Below are 15,066 nucleotides of genomic sequence, written 5' to 3' on the forward strand. Positions count from 1 at the left end.
TGGAAAGCAGAATACAACTTATCCAGAAAGGCAGGATGAGTACAGAAAACACAGAATGCTAGTCGAAGCCATACCAGAAGGCTCCTGGGGGCTGAAGGGACCCAGGAGTGGATAAAGGATAAGGGGAATCTCCAAGAACATTCTGGGATGCTGCTCAGTACCCTACCATGCCTAAGACAGTCCTCAGGAGCAAGAAGGCCCTGGTCCATGACAGGGGTGAGACTGAGTTTGAGAAAGTGGGGTCTGGAGGAAGGCTAGACGGGTTCACAGACTGCAGGCACCAGACGCAGTGACAGATTCTGTTTCTTCTCTCCTTTAAATTTCTTTCTCTAACAATCAAGAGAAGGGCACTCAATAATTATGGCCCAATCAAGTAATAGTTCTTCTTTTTTATAAAATAATTAATACATGCACTTGGTAAAAATTCAGTACAAAATGGTTCAGAAGTATACACAGGGGAAGTCATGATCTCGAATACCTGTGCATCATGGTCTCTGGCACCCCACTATATGGGGAACCACTGTTAATCTATATCGTGTGTGTGTGTGTGTGTGTGTGTGTGTGGAGGGGGTGGCTGGGATTTAACCTAGGGACTTGCACATGCTAGACAAGTGCTCTACCACTGAGCTGCATTCCCAGCTTGACCTGTTTCTTGAGTATCCTTCTGGACGGAGTTTTACAATCTCAGCATGAATGATTCTTTAGACCAGGCAATGCTTTGTCACGGGGTGTCCTGTGCAAGGCAGCATCCCTGGCCTCTCCCCACTAGATACTAGTAGCACCTCCCAGTTATGACACCTGGAAATGTCTCCAAACATTGACAGATGTCTCCTGGGAAGAGGGAGGCTTGATGGAGAACCACTGTTTTAGAGATATCCTTTGCTTATATTCACACATGTATTTGTGAAAATATGTTTTTTGCTTGTGGTGTTTAGCGCATAAGGTGCTCCATAAGTATTTATTGAAAGACTGAGTAACTGAGAATAAAAAATAGTAAATCAAATCCTACCTTAAATGCCTTGTGGGGTGGGGAGTCTAGGTAGCATATAGCCTAACACAAATACTGGATATGAAATATTTTTTTTTCCTGATTTTTACTCCTGTTTTGCTTTAAGGAAGTCCCGCCTCATTGAGCTTCCCAAGTGTTCTCATCCCCACCGCCTGAGAGCAGGGATGAATCCAGGTGTCTTAGCGCTCCACCCTCAGAAGCAGCTGGGCTGCTCCCAATTCATGATGGTGGCATTACTACTCGACATGTTGGGGTCTTTTTCTCCTCCCCCACTTACTCTGATCAGTACTGATGGGGTGGTGAGTATCAGAGATGTGCTTCGCGTGTCCCAAGGGACCCTCGTACCCCATCTGTCCTGCTCTGTCAACATCTGCTTTCATGACAGGCTGTGGCCTTGGTTCTGCAGAGAGTACCCTTTAGAAGAAGGTGAGGGCATTAGTTCAACTTGGGCAATCAGCCCAAAGTCCACTTTGTGTCATTCTGGGCAGCTTGCCCAGTTTCTTCCTGGAGTACAGCTGGCCTAGGATGGTCTCTGGATTTTCCACGTTTCCTGGAGTGGGTGGGTGAGGAGATGGTTGCTGGGTGGGTGACCTGTGCCAGCCACCATTAGGGCCTTCTGACAGTGGAGACTCTGCTGGGTGGGGGTGCTGCTTGTTTATCACTTCCTCTGGGCCCCGAGTGGGTGGGCATGGGGGCATAAAGCCTGCTTTCCTGTGGATACAGAACAGGGTTGAGGGGGCAGGACCTTGGGGAGCCTCCAGAAAATGAGGCAGAGTATGTGGCCAGGAAGTGTTAGCTGGGAGCTCTGCTGAGGCTAGGGCTGGGGGCCTCTCTGTATGGTGGCTTTAGGATAACCAGTCTTGTTAACATGGTGTCTCGGGGTTTCAAAGGCACATGCCCTGAAAGAGAGAGACCTGTAAAAATTTCATGGTCTTGTCTGAGAGGTCGAACCATGAGACTGCAGTCACCCAACATTTATAGCAGACTCTACCAGCTGAGATGGTCCCAGGTTTAGGGTGGAGGGACACAGATTCCACCTCTCTGTGGGGGGTACCTTGTTGTATGGTACAAAAGCAAGTGGGATGGGCGGTTGTAGCAGTTCTGGACAATGTCACCTGCCACAGGCCTCAATGGGTTTCAATCCTGGAGCACAGGAGGGAAACCAGGATCCCACCTCTGCAATCCAGAACTTCCTGCTGAGTATTCCATTTAAGCTTCTTTTGACAGCGAGGACAAGATTAAGACTGAATCCGTTCAAAGAACCCAGAAATGCTCTCTGCCCAAGTCTCTTCCCTGCTGTCCCACCAATGGAAAGGTTGGGACAAAGCAGGAAAGAGAACAGTATTCCTCCCTTATCTATGGCTTTTCTTTCTGCATTTTCAGCTACCTACAGTCAAGTCTGGTAAGAAAAGAGTAAATGGATTCCAGAAATAAACAAGTCATACATTTTAAATTGAGCATCATTCTTCTTCTTCTTCTTCTTTTTTTTTTTTTGGTAGGAGGGGTTGAACCCAGGGGTGCTTAATTACTGAGCCACATCTTCAGCAGCCCCCCCACTTAATTTTTTTTTTTTTTAATTTAGACAGGGTCTTGCTGAATTGCTTAGGGCCTCTCTAAGTTGCTGAGCCTGGCTTTGAACCTGGGATCCTCTTGCCTCAGCCTCCCAAACCATTGGGATTATAGGTGTGCACCACGACGCCCAGCTCTAAATTGAGCATCCTTCTGAGTAGCATAATAAAATCTCATGCCATCTGCTCTGTCACATGTGGGATAAACATCCTTTTGTCCAGTGGATCCATGCTAAATATTCCACCTTCCCATTAGTCACCCTCTCAGTAATCAGATCACTTATTGTAGTATTGCAACACTGTGTTCAAGTAATCCTTATTTTACTTAATAATGGCCCCAATGTGCCAGAGTAGTGATGCAGGCAATTTTACTATAGTATGTCATCATAATTGTTCTTTTCCATCATTAGTGTTTGTTAATTATTTCTTACCATGTCTAATTTATAAATCAAATTGTATCATCGGTATATATGTATAAGAAACAACAGAGCCAGGTGTGGTGGTATATACCCATAAGCCTAGTGACTCAGGAGGCACAGGCAGGAGGATCACAAGTTCAAGGCCAGCCTTGGTAACTTAGTGAGATATATCTCAAAAACAACAACAACAACAACAACAAAAACAACCCACAAAGGGCTGGGGATGTAGCTTTGTGGTAGAGCAGTCAGAGTTCCATCTCTGGTACCACAAAAACAAAACAGAACAAAACACAGTTTATATAGGGTGGGTACTGTCTGTGATTTCAGGCATCTGTCTATTGGGGGTCCTGGACTGTATCTGCTGTGGATGAGGGTGAGTTTACTGGGTCTATACTGTTAGACGGCAACTTTTGTCCATCTCTGAATCCAGGGGTGTTTTACCACTGAGCTACTATCCCCAACCCTTTTTTAAAATTTGAGACAGGGTCTCGATAAATTGGCTTACAGCCTTGTGAAGTCACTGAGGCTGGCCTTGAACTTGTGCTTTTCCTGCCTCAGCCTCCCCAGCTGCTGGGATTACAAGTGTGCACCATGCCTAACTTCCTGCACTCTTAGGACCACCCTCTTCTTTCTCCTTTACCATCAATCACAACTCCTTCTCAGGGAAAGTGATTGACATCTTTCAATATCTTGTGGATCTGGAAAACTCTGATCCCTTGCTCTTGTTGCCACCAGTAAACTTCAGTCTCTAAAGCATTCCAGTTCTGATCTTGTTTCTTCAGCTCTCAGTAGCACTGAAGAGGACCTGCCTTCATTCTTGGAGCCCTTTTCCAGACACCCCTGCATCTTCTTCTGACATTGGCTCTTTCTTCTTTTCCAGGGAGCACCCTTGGGTCCCTTCTTACTTAACCCCATGACTTCCTCTATCCCTTATGTAATCCATGACCCTTTTTCTTATCTCATGAGCTCTGAAATTCACATTTCTACCGTCCCATGACATAACCTGATCACCATCCATCTCAGATCCACTTGACCAAGTTCAACTTGTTATCTGCTTTCTCTGATGCCCTGTTCCTTCCACATCACTGAGAAGCACTATTCTATGGGTCACAGAACCAAACCAATCTACCAATTGATTACAATTCCTATCAAAATACCAATGGCATTCTTCACAGAAATAGAAAAGAAAAAAAAAAAAACTCCTAAAATTTATGTAGAACCACAAAAGACTCCCAATAGAGAAAGTGATCCTGTATCAAAAGGAACAAAATAGTAACCATTACAATATCTGACTTCAAAGCATATTCCAAAGCAATAATAAACAAAGCAGCAGGGTACAGATATAAAAATGAACACATAGACCAATGGAACAGAATAGAAAACCCAGAGATAAATCTACACCTCTGTAGTCAACTGATTATCAGTGAAGACATCAAACACATAGATTATAGAAATAATAGGGCTGGGATTGTGCCTCAGTGATAGAGTGCTTGCCTAGCATGCATTAAGCACTGGGTTCGATCCCCAACACCACATAAAAATACTAAATAGACAAAATAAAGGTATTGTGACCATCTACAACTAAAAATATTTTTTAAAATAGAATATTTCCTTCCTTCCTTTTTTTTTTTTGGGGGGGTGGGTGGGTACTAGGGATTGAACCCAGGGGTGCTTACTACTGAGCTACAACCCCAGCCCTTTTAAACTTTTTTTGAGATGAGATCTTGCTGAGGCTGTCCTTGAACTTGTGATCCTCTTGCATTTGTCTCCCAAGTACTTAGGATTATAGGCATGTGCCATAGTGTATGGTAAGGACAATTTTTTCCCATAAGTGGGTCTGGAAAATTGGATATCCATAAACAGAGAAAAGAAATTAGAACCCCATCTCTCACCATACACAAAAAATCAACTCAAAATGAGTTAAAAGCTTAAACATATGACCCCAAACTATGAAACTAATAGGAGAAAATGCAGGGAAAACACTACAAGGTATTGGTCTGATTTTTTTTTTTTTGGATGTGGCCTCAAAAGCATAGGCAACAGAGGCAAAAATAGACAAATGGATTACATCAAATTATAAAGTGTCATTACAAGCTGGATGTGGTGGCACACGCCTGTAATCCCAGTGGCTCAGGAGGCTGAGGTAGGAACATTGAGAGTTCAAAGCCAGCCTCAGCAAAAGTGAGGCACTAAGCAGCTCAGTGAGACCCTGTCTCTAAATAAAATACAAAATAGAGCTGGGGATGTGGCTCAGAAGTGGAGTGTCCCTGAGTTCAATCCCTGGTACCCAAAACAAACAAAACAAAACAAAAGTGTCATTACAGCAAAGGAAATCGTAGACAGAGTAAAGAGACAACTTGTGGAATGGGAGATGATGTTTGCTAACTATTTATCTGACAAGGGATTAAGTTCTAGAATATATAAGAAACTCAACAACCCACCACCAAAAAGCTTAATAATCCAATTAAACATGGGTGAATGACCTGACTACTCATTTCTCAAGAGGATATATGAATGGTCAATACACATATGAAAAAATTCTCAACATTGCTAATCATCAGGGAAATGTAAACCCAAACCACAACGAGAGATCACCTTGCCCCAGTTAGAATGGCTATTAGCAAAAAGACAAAAAACCAAACCAAACCAAAACAAAATGCCAGGCATGGTGGCATGCCCCTGAATCCCAGTGAGTAGGGAGGCTGAGGCAGGAGTGCACATTCAAGGCCAGCCTGGGCAATTTAGTAGGACCCTCAGTAACTTAGGTGAGACCCTGTCTCAAAAAAAAAAAAAAAAAAAAAAAAAAAGGACTATGGGGCCGGGGTTGTAGCTCAGTGGTAGAGCGCTTGCCTAGCACGTGTGAGGCACTGGGTTTGATTCTCAGCACTTCATATAAATAAGTAAAATAAAGGTTCATTGACAACTAAAAAATATTTTAAAAAATGGACTGGGGATGTAGCTCAGTGGTAAGACACCATGGATTCATTCCTTAGTACAAAAGAAAGAAAAACAAAAGACAAAAAAATTACAGATGCTGGTGAGGATGCAGAGAAAGGGGAATTCTCATACACTGTTGGTGGAAATGTAAATTAGTATAACTGCTATGGAAAAGAGTATGGAGCACCCTCTGAAAACTAGAAATAGAAATCCCATATGATCTAGCCATCTCACTACTGGGTATATATTCAAGAAAATTGAAATCATAATGTGGAAGAGACCTGTGCACTCATGTGTTTATTGCAGCACTATTCACAACTGTCAAGAGGTGCAACCAACCTAGGTGCCGTCAATGAATGAATGGATAAAGAAAATGTGGTCTATAAACATAGTGGAATATTATTCATCTGTAAAAAGCAACAAAATTCCATCATTTGCAGCAAAATAGAAGGAACTGGATGACATTTTGTCAAGTGAAATAAATCAGGCACAGAAAAACAAATACCATGTGTTCTCATTGATATTTGGAAACCAAAAAATTGATCTCCAAAAAGTAGAGAGTAAAGTAGTGGTTATCAGAGCCTGGGAAATGTGTGGGGGAGGAGGAATGAAGAAAAGATGGTTAATGGTACAAGGGTGCACTTGGAAGGGGGAATAACTTGTAATATTCTATAGCACAGTAGGATAACTATGGTTGGCAATTGAATATTTCAAATTAGCCAGTAGAGAAGATTTTGAATGTTCTAAACACAAAGAAATGATATATGTTCATGATGATGGAAATGCCAGTTACCCTCATCTTATCCTTATACATTGTATATAGGTATTGATATGTCTCAGTGTGTCTATGTGCTCTAATATACACGCTTATACACACACGCACACACTCACACACACATATATACATATATGTTGATATTGATATAGATTGATTGATTGATTGTTCTGGGGATTGAACTCAGAGGCACTTTACCATTGAGACATATTCCTAGCCCTTTTTATTTTTATTTTGAGACAGGGTCTCACTAAATTGCTGAGGCTGGCCTGAAACTTGCAATCCTCCTGCCTTAGCCTCCTGAGTCAATGAGGTTACAGGCATGTGCCACTGTGCCTGGCTCCAATACATATATATATATATATATATATATATGTATGTATTTTTTTGTTTGTTTGTTTGTTTTGGTACTAAAGATTGAACTCAGGGGCACTCCACCTCTGAGCCATATCCCCAGTCCTATTTTCTATTTTATTTATAGACAGGGTCTCACTGAGTTGCTTAGTGCCTCGCTTTTGCTGAGGTTGGCTTTGAACTCAAGATTCTTCTGTCTCAGCCTCCCAAGACGCTGGGATTACAGGCTTGCACCACCATGCCTGGCTCTGATATATTTTTTAAAAAATATGTCAAGGCAGAAACCTTGGAGCATTGCTAATGCATCTCTCTTGTATGAAGTCCTAGCAAGTCCAATGCCAGAACATCTTTGGAACACATTGATTGATTGATTGATTGATTCAGTCAGCAAACATTCATTGAATATATTTGATATCCTAGGCACTGTTCTGGAGGCTGAAGATATATCAGCAAGCTGAAAAAACTCTTGAAGTCTATAAGGAGAGAAAGAAAATAAGTTGATTAAAAGAAAAGAAACACATAGTAAGGCCCATGATGATAAGTGCTCTGACAATAAGGTGGGGGAGGGGTGGAGAGAGAGGAGTGGGTGGCTCTTTTATGTTGTGTAGATGGGGAGAGCTTTACTGTTCAGGTGACTTTTTTAGGGGGGGGGGGTACCCGGGATTGAACTCAGGGGCACTTGACCACTGAGCCACATCCCCAGCCCTATTTTGTATTTTATTCAGAGACAGAGTCTCACTGAGTTGCTTAGTGCCTCGCTTTTGATGAGGCTGGCTTTGAATTCAAGATCCTCCTGCCTCAGCCTCCAGAGCTGCTGATCAGGTGACATCTGAGTGGAGATCAAAAGGAAACACAGGTCAGCCAGGCAGATATTGGGCCTTTCTTCTGCATCCCATGGCCACAGCCCATCACTATTTCTCCCCTGAACCCTGGCACTTCCTTCCCATTGGCTTTTTGCCCCCACTCTCATCATTCCTTCTCCATTCCCTTTCAGTGTTTCCTGTTTTCAATAGGATACTGTTCAAACTCCCAACTATACACAATACAAGGGCAGTCACAACTCTCTCCAACCCTTTTCTCAGCTAAACCTGGGACAGAATTTGCTGGGGTGGACAGAATTCCAAGATGGCACCATGATGTTGGTGTTACCTCCGAATGACCCCCTCCTCTTAAGAGAGGGTAAATTCGGTGGCTTGCTTCCAGCAAGAAGCAAGAATATGGCATTCCCACCTTCTATGTATAAAATTCTGTTTTATCCGACTTTATCAAGATTCTGCCACCCTTGAAAAAAACAGCCATGTTGTAAATTGCCTATGGAGAGGACATGGCGGGGAGCCGCAGACGGTCCTAGGAGCTGAAGGCAGCCTCTAGCCAATAGCTGGGGTGAGGAAATGAATCCTGGGAAAAATCTGAATGAACTTGGAAGAAGATTCTTCCTTGTCAAGCCTCAGACAAAATCATAACCCCAGCTGACACCTTGTGCAGCCTGGAGAGTCCCTGAGCAGGGAACCCAGCCAGTCGCGCCCAGACCCTGACCCACCAAAGCTGAAATAATGCGTGTGTGTTATTTTCAGCCTCTGCATTTGTGTTGGGTTGTTACACACCGAGAAGAAACGCATACACTCACCCTTCATATCCTTCGTCAGACTGCCCCTGCTTCTGAATGAGTTTTCTTCTTCATGCCCTGCTGTGAACACAAATTCTATGTACACAAGGTCTCCAACCTTACCTTTTCTTTGTTTCTCCTTTAAAATCCCATCAAAATGTCCCCTTTTCCCTATATGCCATATAACCACCCTCCCAACCCCTAATCCATGGTCCCCACCTCTCCTCCACTCATGGTATTATTTGCATCACAGTCTCTCTCATATGCATATTTATATTTGGGGTGCTGAGGATGGAACTCAGGGCCTCGTGCATGCTACACAAGTGCTCTACCACTGAGCTGCACCCCCAATCCTAGTCCCTTCCTTATTCATCTTTCCATCTCAGGATCTAGTTCAGTGCCTGATTTCCAGAGTGTGGTGTGTTGTCTTTGGTGGGGTTGCTGGTATCCACAAATTCCTTAAAATTGCCGGGTGAATGTGGCTCAGGAACAATTTTTTTTTTCTGGGAGCATAGTTTCCAACAAACTCTCAAAGAGGCTTGGGGTCCTGGAAAGACTGATTGAAACAGGGTGTGGATGCCAGTTTGTTGAATGTAAGCCACTGGGTTATGGCCCACTACGGGGATGTTCGTTTTTAGCCTGCTGCTAATTGTGGCTTTGCTGGAGGAATTGGAAGCTCCCGCTGTGTTTTGCAGCAGAGCTGCCATTTGACAACTGTAAATGCACATTTACACAGATGCCCCAGGCTCCCACTAGGGGTGAATGGGGTCCAGCCTGGGGAAAGAGAGAGGAAGCAGGGTGGGCAAGGGTGCAGGGAAACCCAGCCCACTGCAAGAAGAACAGACAAAATGCAGTGTCTTTGGGGACAAAGTGTGCAGGAGGCACCTAGAAGCCTGGCTAATTCTGCCTGCTCCTTTTAATAGTGCCAGGTGCTAGGATAACTATTCTACTCTGCCAGCTCCCCTGGGCTCTAGAGGATGGCGTTTGGCAGTGCCAGTATATTTTTAGCCCTCCGGCAAGTGGAACAAAGTGCTCAGAGAGGTGCTGTTTCGCTCTCGGCTCTGGGCAACAGTGGCTGCTTTCTCAGAAGGGGAAGTTCCCTCTCTAGACACAGTGGAGCTAGGGTCCAACCCCCCACTTCCCTCTAAGGCTCTCTGACACAGGAACCTGGGAAAGAGATGTCTTCAGCATGGATGGGGGCATGATGTGTGCCCAGCGTGGTTGAGGGGAGACAACCAAGGAGGTAGTCTTTCACCGGGAGGGGACTTCACAAAGCCAGAAACTCCCCTACATGGAGGCTGGCTGCTGCTTCTTTTTCTTTTTTTGGTACTGGGGATTGAACTCAGGGGCGCTTAATCACTGAGTCACATCCCCAGCCCTTTTTTAGATTGTATTTAGAGACAAGGTCTCACTAAGTTGTTTAGGGCCTCCATAAGTTGCTGAGGCTGGCTTTGAACTCACGATCCTCCTGCCTCGGCCTCCTGAACTGCTGGGATTACAGGTGTGCACCACTGTGCCTGGCCTGGCTTCTTCTTGATGCTTTCTCTGGGGAAAAATCTTGAGTCTTAGGACTACCCAGGGTTAGAGGGCAAGCCAGGCAGCTCTAGGCCAGGGGCTAGTAGGATAAATGGGCCCCTAACCCCAGCCAGGAAAGTCCTGTCCCTGATGGCTGCAGAGAAGGGGAGATGCGGGTGAGAGTGGCAGGAAGCCACTTCCTGATGACCCAGGGATGAACACTCAAGGTCAGCCTTGAACATTGATCTGCTAAATATTTGCTTGGAACTCTGACCCAGTGAACTTCCTGTCCTCACCCCTTCCCCAGCTGCAACAGCACTGCCCCTTGATTCTGGACGGATGGGCATCACTTCCCAAAGCGGCCCTTTCCAGGCAGGTGTGACTGCCTCGTCCCAGCTGTGGGTGTGGGGGGTGGGCAGGCTGGGAGCTGGGACAGTTACCTCCACGGACTCTGTGTTTGACATGGCTACATCAGCAAAGTTGGTCTGAAGTGGTCAAGGTCCAGTAGTCACAGCTGCCCACGTAGAATCAAATTCCACAAGGATTAGGCTCCCTGGGCCCCCTTTCCACCAAAGCTGTCATAGAGCAGCTTTCTCAGAGCAGACAAATGGAGGCTGAGAGGGGCTTTGGCCAGGGCTTGGAAAGAATCTCTTTCACCTCCCATGTGAAGCAGGTGCTCACCTTGTGTGTGTGTGTGTGTGTGTGCACACGCATGTGCGTGCGCACACACACACACTACCCCATCACCCCATTTCCCCTGATTGCCTATCTAGGGTCAAATTCTGCATAGGATCGTTCCCTAAAGCCTGAGAGTTACTTTGCTCCATTTTCCTATGTGGGAAACCATGATTCCCAAAGATTACGCAATTTGTTCAAGCTCACACAGAGAGTTGGGGAGCTAGGTGTCAACTTTGGGGCTGCTGTACCCCAGAAGGAGACAAGATCATGCACCTGTTCTCTAGATTCTAGAGCAAGGGATGATATGAAGGCTGGGTAGAAGGTAGAGGGCAGAGCCACCACACCTGTGATAGCCCGGGTATTTTCCAGGATTTCTTGTGGGGAGAGGATGAAGCTGGACTTGCTGTCGTGGCCACACCACTCTATGTGTGCCTGATCTCGAAGCCAAGCAGGATCGGGCCTGGTTAGCACATGGATGCAGGGCTCTGGATACAAATCAATCAAACACCCCACCCCTCCCTCCAAAAAAAAAAAAAAAAAACAAGCTGACTCTTTTAAGTCACTGTTATTGGGGGTTTTCTGTCATTTAAAGTCAAACTGATACTAAACAAAATACCTGCAGTCACAGCCGTTCCTGCCAGGCTGGCTGCTGCTCTCAGAAGGTGCCTCTGACTCTGTGCTGTTCCCTCCAGCGTTAGCTGTACCTCTCTCTGGTCATGGCAATCCTTATTTTTCCTTCAAAGCCCAGCTACAAAGACCCCCTTCTCCTTGATGCCGTCCCTAATTTCTACCTCCTGGGAACTATGAATTCTTTTGTCTTCAAAATTTTCAGGCCCTCAGTTTACTTCATATATTAAAGTTATCTTGTCTGATTGCTGCTTTGCAATCGTTCTTGTCTGCCTGTTTGTCTTACTAGATTGGAGAAGGTAGTGTTTGTCTGGCCTACAGGCAGTGGGGTGCTGGTAACCAGCTCTCTGGGAGAAGAAGCACCTGTTTTGCAGTGCTTGCCCAGCCCCAGGGTGTAAATATTCCCACCGTGGTCACTTTCAAGCTATGATGGTTTAGCAACCAACTCATGAAATTGCTGAATATCTAACAGCTGGCTCTCATGAGGCAGTGCTAGGAGGCTCTGGCTTGCCACTGCTTATGGGTCTACCCACTGTGGCTGCTTAAGGTTTGAGCATAGTAGGTATGCAGCAAGCTACTGCCACAAAACCTTACTTGGATGGACTGTTCATTTTTTTTTTTTCTTTTTCTGAAGCTCTTACTTTGTTCCTAGAAGAGTTAGAATGGATCTCAGGGAAGATCACTTGCAAACCTGGTGACGATCCTTCTCCCCTCTCTATATTTATGCTTCTTAGCAACATGACTTTGTAGTCTCTCCCATCAAGAGCTGGGGATTATTTCCAGTCCTTCAGTCAGGACTGACCTTATGGTGTGTTTTAGCCATTGGAATATGATGGCAGTGACTTCTGCTTGTTTTGGGATCCTACAACTACAAGGTGTAAAGGCCAGGCTGTCCTGCTAAGAACGAGAGACCACATGGAGTAGAGGCTCACCAGCTAAGATGAGCCACCCTAGATCAGCCAGACCCAGCAAATCCAGCAGCAGGCCAAAGATCTGGGAGTGATCTTGCCGGGACCAAAAGCCTCACCCAGCTGAGCCCAACTCAAATTGCTAATTCGAGGAATCATGAGCTAAATAAAGAGTTAAATAAATCTAGCCTCTAAATTTTGGAGTGGTTTGTTATGCCACCGCAGAGGCTAACTGATATACCATGATTGCCTCTAAAAGAGCTTTGTATTTGTCTGGATTATCCATTGTCCATTTCTGGATGAGATTGCCCCTTGCTCCCTGTTGCCCCTCAACTATAACCAGGATGCCAGAGGTCCACATTATCACCCCCGTCCTGTCCAAGTATATGAGTTATGGTAGAGTCTTACCAGCCCTATACATAGCCTCTAGGAACCCAGAAGAGCGACTTTACTGACACACTGATGGGAGAGTTGGACAAGAGACAAGGAGTCTGGCTGCACACCTGAGTGAGTTGAGGTCTCCAAGCCTCTGACTTTGTGCCACGACATCACGGGGCTGAGAGCTTCCTTCTTCCTATGGATCAATGAAGATCTAGTTTCCTTTTCTGGAAAACGTCCATCCAGGATCAGAAAACTCACATGCCTGTTTTTTCTTTGTTATTCTTTCAAGCCCTGTAAAATAATTATTTAATTTATTTATTTATTTTTGGTGGGACAAGAAGATCCTAATTTATTGGGGTGAGACAACCATGTCTTCTACCAAACGAAATAAATTTCTACTTTCAGTTCCAGAGTAAAATCTCACCTGTAACCTGTTAAGGAGCTTGAGAAAAACCAAACCCAACCTCTTCTGCCGAAGAGGCTTGAACTCCTGAAACTCTGTAGTGGCAAAGAGGCATTCTAGAGAAGCAGAGAGGAAGCAGACACAGATTTGCTGCTGCACCTGGGGTGTTGTGTGGTTTTCTTTTATCCAGCTGTGTGACCTTGGGCAAGTCACCCAACCCCTCTGGGACTACATATGGTATGGGGCTGGACTAGAGAGCTCCACAATCCCTTCATGATATGGTATTTTTACTAGTTTAAAGGGGGAAAGCCAAAGACAGCCAGACCAGCTTCTAACATTAATCTGTGAACTCTTACCACTGGAGGTGTGTATGTATACTGACTTGGATCTATCACAATGCACCCATTGTGTGACATGAAGTGGTGACATCACACTCTAATGACTCCCAAAGACATTTGATCTTAGGACACCATTGGAACATACACATCCAACATTAGTCATTCCATCACTGAGGTATATCTTATTGACAAGTTGTGTGATCCTGGGCAGATTCTCCACCTATCTGATCTTACGTTTCTTCCTCTAAAACATAATGTCATGTGAAAATTTTATAATGTTTAATTCCTATAAATATTGATTGAAAACACAGATAATGATGCTACATAATGCATTACATGGAACGCACACAGAAGTCTGTTTGTTTGTTGTTGTTTTTTTAAATCTACTTATAACAAATTATGTTGGTCCAAAGGTCTCATTTGGCTCCAAGCAGCCGCACTACACCTCAGACCTTTTAGGATGTTTTCATTTTTCAGTTTCAGGATTTTGTATTCATATAACATTCAGTTATATGTGGACACCTGGGGCTCACTTCTTTCCTATAGTAATTTTTTTCTGAGTCTTATTGGAATGCCTTTGATGCTTATCTCAGAGGATTTTTAAAAGTATAAAATGAAAATCCACCTAAACCTCGAAGCTTGGTGCCTAAACCAGTAGATGTTTACCCAACGGTAGCTGCTGCTATTGTAATTTCCCCACAATGTTCGATGTTCACCCAGGCTAATGAGAAGTTTATTTCTCAGCTTCAGCGGGCAGGGACACTTGAGAACCGCTGTTCTGGGAAGGTCAAGTGTTGGGAATCTAGCCATCCGTGCTATCCAGATCACAAGTCATTTTCTCACCTATAGTCGCTCTCCTGCCCTCCTCTCCTCCTGGGAACAGGGTGGCAGAGACTTCTCCCCTTGTTTCTCACCCCTCTATTGCTGTATGGATCAAATACTCAAAGACGTCAGCTGAGACAATCTCCGGCCTTTAGGCAGGGGTGGAACACCTTCTCATTCCCACTGCCCAGCCGAGGCCAGTCGCCTGTCATTTCCTGTTCCCCTGGATCTCTCCCTCTCACTCTGCTGGGTTACCGGGACTGAGCTCTTCAGACTACATTTCCCAGGATCCCTTGCACGCCGCCTTCCTGGTTGGTTCAGCCAATGGGAGGCACTGGCAGGAGATGAGCGCTGGGAGGGAGGGAAAAGCCAGGGTACTTCTCCAGCCAGGTCAGCTCAGGTGATGATGTCTCGGCAGTCCGGTCACCCTGGCTCCTCCCTGGTTCCAGCTTCTTAACGTACCTTCCTTTCTTTTGTCCCTCCAGTCTTAGGGAAGTAGCAGTTTCTTGTGGCTGCTAATCCTTGGTTCGCTAAGTCTTCCTGTTTAGGTTTTCAGCTCTTCCATCGTCTTTGTCACTAGTTTACTGTATTAATTAATTGCTGAACTCCTTGACCTGGGTTTGTTTTTCTGATGGGGTCCTGACTGCTGCATCTACCATGGTCAGACATCTAAATGTACAGTCGACTGTATCCACGGGTTGCACATCTGTGGATTGAAAATGAAAT

At 45.0% G+C, this 15,066-nt stretch overlaps 1 long non-coding RNA gene across 1 annotated transcript; it reads right to left on the reverse strand.

Annotated features, from left to right (window-relative positions):
• Nucleotides 1-8,699: 8,699 nt before the first annotated feature.
• LOC139704582 (uncharacterized) lies at nt 8,700-14,413 on the reverse strand. The gene is made up of 3 exons (XR_011706457.1): nt 14,362-14,413; nt 12,900-13,068; nt 8,700-8,746 (listed from the first exon to the last, which is right to left on the reverse strand). It is a non-coding gene; the product is annotated as an uncharacterized lncRNA (long non-coding RNA).
• Between the last annotated feature and the right edge of the window lie 653 nt (nt 14,414-15,066).

The sequence above is a fragment of the Marmota flaviventris genome, chromosome 2, assembly GCF_047511675.1.
Source record: "Marmota flaviventris isolate mMarFla1 chromosome 2, mMarFla1.hap1, whole genome shotgun sequence".
In the NCBI taxonomy this organism is placed as follows: Eukaryota; Metazoa; Chordata; class Mammalia; order Rodentia; family Sciuridae; genus Marmota; species Marmota flaviventris.